This window comes from Zeus faber (genome assembly GCF_960531495.2).
Source record: "Zeus faber genome assembly, contig: SCAFFOLD_40, whole genome shotgun sequence".
Classification (NCBI taxonomy): domain Eukaryota; kingdom Metazoa; phylum Chordata; class Actinopteri; order Zeiformes; family Zeidae; genus Zeus; species Zeus faber.
The window spans coordinates 229381-239031 of record NW_028293179.1 but is presented as its reverse complement, the minus strand read 5'-3'; the positions used below and the strand labels follow the sequence as shown (position 1 = coordinate 239031).

Here is a 9651-nt window from a genome sequence, read left to right as displayed (position 1 = left end):
GTTTCAGGTTTGTCCATTTGAGAGTTTGATTCCTGGGTGAGCTTTTGAAAGCTACCAACCCAAGGGCACATTTAAACGCACCTGTAGAGTTTCTGACATACGCTCACCGGCCACTTTATTAGGTAAACCTTGTTAGTATCGGGTGGGACCAACTTTTGCCTTCAGAACGGCCTTAATTCTTCGTGGCATAGATTCACAAGGTGTTGGAAACATTCCTCAGAGATTTTGGTCCATATTGACATGATGGCATCATGCGGTTGCTGCAGATTTGTCGGCTGCACATCCATGATGCCAATCTTCCACCACATCCCAAAGGTGCTCTATTGGATTGAGATCTGGTGACTGTGGAGGTCATTGGAGTACAGTGAACTCATTGTCATGTTCAAGAAACCAGTTTGAGATGATTTGAGCTTTGTGACATGGTGCATTATCCTGCTGGAGGTAGCCATCAGAAGATGGGTACACTGTTCTCATAAAGGGATGGACGTGGTCAGCAACAATACTCAGGCATGCTGTGGCTTTTAAACCATGCTCAGTTGGTACTAAGGGACCCAAAGTGTGCCGGGAAATTATCCCCCACACCATTACACCACTACCACCAGCCTGAACCGTTGATACAAGGCAGGATGGATCCATGCTTTCATGTTGTTTACGCCAAATTCTGACCCTACCATCTGAATGTCGCAGCTGAAATGGAGACTCATCAGACCAGGCAACCTTCCAATCTTCTATTGTCCTTTTTTGGTGAGCCTGTGCCAATTGTAGCCTCAGTTTTCTGTTCTTAGCTGACAGGAGTGGCACCCGGTGTGGCCTTCTGCTGCCACACCAGGTGCCACGTTCAAAGTCACTTAAATCCCCTTTCTTCCACATTCTGATGCTCGGTTTGAACCTCAGCAAGTCATCCTCACCATGTCTACACGCCTAAATGCAATGAGTTGCTGCCATGTGATTGGCTGATTAGCTATTTGTGTTAACAAGCAAATGAACAGGTGCACCTAATACAGTGGCCGGTGAGTGTACATGAACCACCCACACATCAAAATACAATTGTAAAGAATAAAAACAAATGTGTATTCTTTACACTGAGTCATCATACAGCTGTTTTTTTCATAACAGTCTGTGTCACTCACATGAAAGGTAAACTACAATATTATTAATGTTATTAAAATACCGTGTCTAAATCAAAATGTTCTTAAATCAAAACATCAGAAACATAAGCGAGTTTAAATATAAATATTGAAAATAAAATAATTTCAGATCATGTATGTCACAGGAAGGAGGAAACAATTCATCCTGTTTTATCTGATTTTTAACACACTGCAAGATATTTTGCCCCTCGCTTTCCTGTGGCTGATCGACATTGACAGAGACATAGAGAGAGAGAGAAAAATAAACTTCTGACAATGAACCAGAGACTAACTTTTTTGAGGAATAATGCTGGCTTTTGCACAGACATGGCAACCCTGGTGGAGTCTTCTTGTCGGAAGTGTCTTTTTCTATGTCAATCACCCACAGGAAAGCCAGTGTATTAAAAAAATTAAATAAAAGGTTTTGTTCTTTATCAAATGACCTCAAATCATTAATTGTCACTATTTTTATTGAAAATATTTGTTATGAGATGTTCTTTGGTGCAATGGTTGTCCAACTGTTTTTTAGTCGTGCACCCCTTCTAAGATAGTTTTTTAAGCTGAGTACATCTTCACTGGCATGGAGAGAAAAACATAATAATAAATTATGTTCTGTATGTTAATCGTGTGTGTTGTTTTTAAACATTATACATATCCAATATTTTTAAACAGATAACGGTCATTTGGTCTCATCTACTGACCTAAATATGTCATTTTCTTGGAAATGGGAATGATCGTAAATTTATTTAGTCGCTATTTGATTGATTTAATTGCAGATGAATATAATCAATCACCTATTCCTCACAGACTAAAGCAACCGATAACCAGAATGATATATAACTTCAGTTGAGTTTGATGTGATTCCCCAGTGGCTTGATGACTATGATGCCAATTCTCAGTCATTTGCTTGTGGCTGAGAGATGTAACTGCACCCGACGGTGCAACGCACCAACCTTTACCACGACAAATTCCTCGTTTTGGGAAAATATATTTGTTGAGTCTGATTCTGATTGTATAGCACATTTGTCGTGCATACAAAATGCAAGAAAGCAGTGTCACAAAGTGGCGCTTCTCCTGGATTGGTCTTTTCTCCAAGTACAGTTAGCAGACCAGGTCCAGGCCATTGAAAGATTTCTAATCAAGCAACAATTTAAAATCAGTTCAGTGACACACTGGAGGAAGGAGCAGAGACTTGAGAACTGGCGTAATGTGTTCAGTTTCTTAAATTTAGTGTTGAATGTACATTAAAGTTAGAAGAGTCCGATTCACCAAAATGCCTATCCAGATGTGAGTCACAGCTGTTCAACTCTGTGGTACCAGATTTAAAGTTAAATTGTTTAATTGATATTTTTTTAAATTTCATAACAAATCTGAGACTTTGTTCACTTTAATCATGTATTTCAATGATGGATCAACACTTGCTCATGAAATTTGTTCAGTTTTGGAAACTAGATAACTAGAAAATATAAATGAGAAATCACAGCAAGTCCGCAAGTTGATGCACATCTGGATGGGTTTCATCCTGTGCTTTTATTCTTGACTTAGGCCAATCCTTTTATTTACAAATCTAATATGTTTTATTCCCAGGTGTGACTGCTTGTTGGATAGCAGAATGAAACGGTGAAAACGATTCTAAAGAAAAGGAAAACAGCTGTACCTGGAAGGAAAAAGATGCAGACAGTGCAACACTCACAGGAAGTTCTTTTAGAGTAGCGAGGATGATGGAGAATCTGGACATTGTTTTCCAGATAGAGAGGATTATTCTGTAGAAGTCATGGATCCGTTTAAGGACAAGGAAGTACTTTCTAACCCATTCAACATCTCCATCCCCTGGAACGACAAGAGCCTGCAGAGTTGGCTATGGACGTAGCGGGCCACCTAATTTATCATTATTATTATTATTATCATTATTATTATTATTATTATTATTAATAATAATAATAATAATAATAATAATAATAATAATAATAATAATAATAATGTTATTTATTTTAAACTGTTCAGATCTGCAATATATTTTTTTTATATTCCGTTGTATGAAAAAAAAATCATCCACCAACTGTTAACCATGTCAATCCATCCCTGAGTACAATAAATCATGTCCAGGTCTCCTGGATCCTGAGTTTAAATGTGCACCACACCACATGTTCTGTGAGCCAAAGTCACCATGAAGATAATAGCTCTTTCAATTTCAGAGAAATAACGTCTAAACAAATGTGTTAGGACGATTCAATTTTCCAATACAAAGCTTTGTGATGCAGTTACATATTTGAGCCACTAGAGAGTTGCAAATAATCACAAATAGTCTAATGACATTAGAACAGGGATGAGCAAACTACGGCCCTCGGGCCACATCCGGCCCGTTGGTGTTTTTAATCTGGCCCACAGAAGATTGGTACAGAATTCATAATTATGACAGCACTGATTTCACCTTGACCTGTAATGCCTGGCGTTTCACCAGGTTGCGCATTAGCCGCAGTGACTTGATTTTGCGGAGCCCGAGCTACTCTCTGTTATTACTCTGCTACTACTCTGAACCCATCTGCAACAATGAGTGGGCCAAAGAAAAGAAAAGTCCACAGTGAGTGCCGAGTGTTTAATAAGGAATGGACAACTAAATACTTTTTTACCTAGGTCTGGTCAAAGGCTGCATGTCTTATTTGCCAAGAAACGATTGCGGTTTTAAAGGAATACATCAGCCCTCACTTTTCTACCAAGCATGCTAATTACGCTAACAACCAATCATCGCATAACGGATGGCTCCCGCTCAGAGGTTGGCAGCTGGCTTGCAGGCTCAGCAAAACACCTTTATCTGACAAACTCCCATCCAAGAATCAAGCACGAAGGTAAGTTATTTGCTGGCATTCAAATTAGCAAAAGCCAGCAAGCCTTTCTCCGAAGGGGAGTTTCTCAAAGAGTGCATGGTAGAGACAGAAGGTATCTTGTGTCCTGGGAGCAAGAACAAATTTGAAAAAATTAGCTTATCACGCAGGACAGTGACTCGCCGTGTTGAATTAATTGACGAAGCTAGCTAGCAAGCTAAACAAAAAAGCGGAGTCATTTACATTATATTCTTTGGCACTGGACGAAAGTAATGACATAAAGGACACCGCTCAGCTTTAAATTTTTATCAGAGGGATTAATGACAATTTTGAGAAAACAGAGGAGTTTTTGGCTTTGGTTTTTGGAAAACACGGGGAGAGGACTTGTATGACAGTGTGTCGGCAGTCATCAAGAGGCATAAGCTACCTTGGAGTACACTCGCAAACGTTACCACAGATGGATCGCCAAATCTAACGGGAAAAATCGTAGGACTGTTCAAAAGAATCCAGGAGAGGATGAAAGAGGACAACCCTGAGCAGGAGGTAATTTTCCTAGACTGCATAATTCACCAGGAAGCACTGTGTAAATCCGTAATGCAGCTTGACCACGTGGTGAAGCCAGTTGTAAAACTTGTTAACTTTATTCGAGCGAGGGGACTTCCCCATCGCCAGTTTATTAAGTTTCTTGAAGAAACTGACGCTGATCACAGGGACTTGCTTTACCATTCTAATGTCCGCTAGTTAAGTTTGGGGAAAGTATGTATGTCAACGAGTGTGGGAGCTCAAACAGGAGATTATCTCATTTTTGGAGCTACTTGAGAACGCTGACAAGTTTCCTGAGCTGAGTGACACTAATTGGATTTGTGATTTAGCTTTTGCTGTGGACATACTGACACACATGAATGAGCTGAACGTGAGGCTACAAGGGAAAGACCAGTTTGTGCATGAAATGCATACAAACGTCAGAGCCTTCAAAACCAAGCTACCTTTATTCTCAAAGCAAATGCCAAACAAGTCATTCGCTCATTTCCCCACACTGGCTACGTTGAAAGAGGCTCCGCAACATGTGAAAAAATACAGGAAATCACTGGATGACCTGCATGAAGAATTCTGCCGTTGGTTCTCTGATTTTGGAAAAATTGACAAGTCACTTCAGCTGGTGTCATGTCCCTTCTCACAAGACCTTGAAACGGCGCCACAGGAGTTGCAGTTGGAACTGATTGATCTCGAATGTGACACTGTCTTAAAGGAGTTCAACTCTCTTGAGTTTTATGCATCATTAAGCGCAGCCAAATTTCCAAACATCCAGAAGATGGCACAGAGGATGCTGGTGTTGTTTGGCTCTACGTATGTGTGTGAACAGACTTTTAGTGTGATGAACACCAACAAAGCACCCCACAGATCCCAGTTGAGTGATGAACACCTCAGATCTGTTCTGAGAATTGCCACAACAAAATTAACACCAGACTTGTATGCACTGGCAAAAATGGGTGAATAACAACACTGTTCCCACTAAAAGGTAAGTGTATTAACACTGTAATGCTTTTTTTCTGTTTATGTTTGATATGTATGCATCTTGTGCTGACCCGGCCCGTCTGTCAAATTTTAAAAGTCAATGTGGCCCCTGAGCCAAAAAGTTTGCCCACCAGGGTTAGAACATGGATTTTGGGGGCAAATTAAACAATTAACTGAATTTTTCTATCTCATCATTTGATCAAGACACTGTGAAACCAGCCGTAAAGAAAATGTCTGTTTATTTTAATATGTATGTTATATACCACAATAACTGTACATGTTTATAACAACCATCTTGTTCTAACCTGAAGGCAGCACGTTAAAGAGCAGTACAGTGATCCGCAAAGGAGCGTTCCCTTAGGAACACCAGGATACGTGCCTCGGCTTGCACACCCGACAGCTGAGATCAACATCATGGCCCCCAAGCTCAGTGAAGTCAGGCAAGTCATGAAGAAGGCAAGGTCCTCTTCAGCAACTGACCCAAGGTACTAGAGCTGCTATGGTACCTAATGAGAACTGCCTGGAGAAAGCAACTCATTCCATCCGAGTGGCAGAGAGCGGTAACAGTCTTCATTCCCAAGGAAACAAACTCCAGAGATATTGGCCAATTCCGAAACATCGCCCTGCTGAATATAGAAGGAAAGATCTTCTTCTCAGTACTAGCCCGAAGGATGACCAACTACCTGCTAGAAAACGGCTATATCGACACCAACTGCCAGAAGGCAGGAGTCCCAGGTTTCCCAGGATGTGTAGAGCACTCCACGATGATCTGGGACCAGATCCAGAAGGCCAAGCAGGAGAAGATCGACCTGCATGTCATCTGGCTCGACCTTGCCAACCCGTATGGATCAATCCCACCTCAGCTGATCAACTACGCCATTGAATTCTTCCACATGCCCACCTGCATCAAGAACTTGGTAGCACAGTACCTCAGCGATCTGCAGATGTGCTTTTCCCTCGGGGATTTCACCACCGGTCACCACAGCGTGGGGTGTGCCATTTCTCCAATACTGTTTGTAGCAGCCTTTGAGATAATCCTCATCGGAGCAAGACAAATGGTTGGAGGGATCAAACTACCAACTGGTCAGAGGCTACCCCCACTGAGGAGCTACATGGATGACGTCACCAGCCTCCTTCAGACAGCAGAATGCACATCGAGACTACTGAGAAGGATGGATGAGTTGATGTCGTGGGCAAGAATGAAGATCAAGCCCTCCAAATCTCGTAGCCTGTCACTCAGAAGAGGAGTCAGAAATGACAGCACCATCTTTGTCGTTGGAGGAGGAAAAATCCCACTCCTATCTGAGCAACCCATTAAAAGCCTGGGGAGGCAGTACACTGCATAGCTGTCTGATAAACAGATGGGGAAACCCGTCATGAAACAGCTCTCTGACGGCTTGACAAGGATCAACCAAAGCCAACATCCTGGGAAGTATAAGGTCTGGTGCTACCAGTTCACACTCAACAGGAGGGTAATGTGGCCCCTGAAAATGAGTGCAATCCCCTAATCGACCGCAAGTAAAATGGATGGAAAAGCTAATTCATTCATCTAAAAGTGGTTGGGGCTGCCACGGTGCCTATCTGAAACCGGTCTGTTCGGGAAGAACAAACTGCAGCTGCCACTGCAGTCCATAAGTTTGGTTCTCGAGCTAAGGGAGTCCACAGACCAGTCGGTAAGGAACACAAACGCCAAGGTTCCAACTGGCCATCAGTGGAATGCCCAAACCGAGGTTGACCAAGCTGTCGGTCGGCTGCAACACCGGGAGATAGTGGGCAGAGTCCACACGGGAAGAGCAGGGCTAGGATGGGGAGAGGTGCCACGCTTCTGGTCCAAGGTCAACCGTAAGGAGAGGAAGGAGATGGTGGTGGCAGAGGTGACGAGGATGGAGGAAGATCGCTCCAAGATCAAGGCTGTGTCGCAGGGCCGACAAGGAAGCTGGACAACCTGGGAGGGAGTTGTTAACCGGAAAATCAGTTGGTCAGACCTGTGGAAGATTCCACAGGCAAGACTCAGCTTCCTCATTCGCTCAACCTGCGACACGCCTGTCCCTGTCCTAGGAACCTTCACCAGTGGTTTGGGAAAGAAGAATGCTGCTCACTCTGCAATGCCCCCAACGCAAGCCTCCAGCACATCTTATCAGGCTGCAAGATCGCGCTTTCACAGGGGCGCTACAGATGGCGCCATGACCAGGACATGAGAAAGCTAGCCGATGTGCTGGAGGTGTGTCGACAGGGTAACAAAGAACCACCATCAGCAGAGGACCACACCAGCTTTGTCTCAGAAGGAGGGGTAAGGAGAAACACCAGGCCAACAGAAAAATCAAGGCCCTTCTCTCCCGACCAGGAGTGGAACATGAGGGTTGACCTCGACAGGCAGCTCCGGTTCCCCACAGAGATCATCACCACATCTCTCCGATCAGACATAGTTGTGTGGTCAACCAAGGCAAGATCTGTGCACCTCATCGAGCTCACAGTACCACTGGACGAGGGGAATGAGGGCCGCCTCGAACGTAAGAAGGCCAAGTACTCAGAGCTGGCTGCTGATTGCCGGGAGGCTGGCTGGAAGGCTACGATCTACCCAGTGGAGGTGGGATGCCGAGGGTTTTTGGGGTTGTCAACCACACGCCTCTTGAGGGATGCAGAAGTGACCGGAGGTAGGCTAAAGAGGGCAACAAAGGACCTAGCAGAGGAGGCTGAGAAAGGGAGCTTTTGGCTCTGGCTGAGGAGGAAGGAGAGGTGATGGGGAAAGAACATCTAGCCCCAGACAACAGGGGAGGACAACTATCAGCTGCGGGGGGTGACCACCAGGAGACGTTCCAGAATTAAAGGAGCGAAACGTTGGTGAATGGTGGTTTCTGGCGGATGACCCTGCAGCTGACCCATGGGCACCGGAGGAGGTGTGATAGGCAGCAATTCCCAGCAAGCGATAACATCATCCTGTACGTTTACTAAATAATAATAATAATAATAATAATAAAAATAATGAGTATAATTATTATTTGTATCAATAATCAATAATCATGATTTACACTATTGTTAATTGGTTTGTATATTTTGTATACAAATTATTATTAATAAATATAGAATAATTCCCCTTTGCAATTTATTTTCAATTTCAACACAGCCTGTGACCACAGCACCACTCGACCACACTTTGAATTATTAGATTTGAATTGTACATTTTGTCTTAATTCTCAAAATTCTGAGATGAATTGTTGAAATCTATTTTTTTTAATTTGACACTTTAATCATGTGTCTTTGTGTACGTTACACAGCAATCACTGGATCCGTGTATTTTATCCCCAAAGGTCAGCAGAGAAAACTGAGGAGACGTTTCTGCCGCAGCGCGAACGACTGCACGGGTTGAGTCTCTGCGGTTCTCATGATGCGTTTAAGTCCAAATCCCGCCTCGGTTCAGCCTCTATCGATTCCGCCTCCACAGAAAACTTTGTCAATCAGCCTGGAGAGAAGGAGCAATGGCAGAAGTTGCTCCAGCCACTGCGGCCAAAGCCCCAAGAAGAATGCCTCGCGTCCCAAGAAACGGGACCCAGCGTGAGAGAGATGGTCGTCAGAGCGGTGTCCGCTTCCAAGGAGCGCAGCGGCGTCTTTCTGGCCGCCGTCAAGAAGGCTCTGTCTGCCGAGGGCTACGATGTGGAGAACAACAACTCCCGTGTCGAGATGGCCGTCAAGGGCCTGGTGCTTAATGGAACTCTGGTCCAGGTCAAGGGGAGGGCGCCTCCGGGTCCTTCAAGATCCACAAGGTAGAGACCGAAAAGCCCGCTAAGAAAGCTGCCACTCCCAAAGCCAAGAAGCCCGCTGCCAGGAAGCCCTCTGCAGCCAAGAAGCCCAGCAAGAGTCCAGCTAAGAAAGCTCCAGCCGCCAAGAAGTCACCCAAGAGAGCCCCAAGAAGGCGGCCAAAAGCCCCAAGAAGCCACTTAAAAGCCAAGAAAGCAGTGAAGAAACCCTCTGCAGCCAAGTAGGCTCCAGTTAAGAAAGCTCCAGCTAAGAAGGCCGCTAAGCCCAAAGCAGCCAAGAAGACAGCTCCAAAGAAGAAATAAATTCATTTCATCCCGTTGGACCCACAAAGGCTCTTTTCAGAGCCTCCCACACCCTCATAAACAGCACGTATTAGACAACTATCGATGGAAAAAATGGCATTTTAGAAACAATAATCATAATAAATCCAT

General features: G+C 44.1%; 1 pseudogene across 1 annotated transcript; it reads left to right on the top strand.

Annotated features, from left to right (window-relative positions):
• Positions 1-8940: 8940 nt before the first annotated feature.
• On the top strand, positions 8941-9522 carry LOC307247616 (histone H1-like; annotated as a pseudogene). The gene has a single exon. The product of its transcript is annotated as a histone H1-like (transcript).
• The last annotated feature ends 129 nt before the right edge of the window (positions 9523-9651 follow it).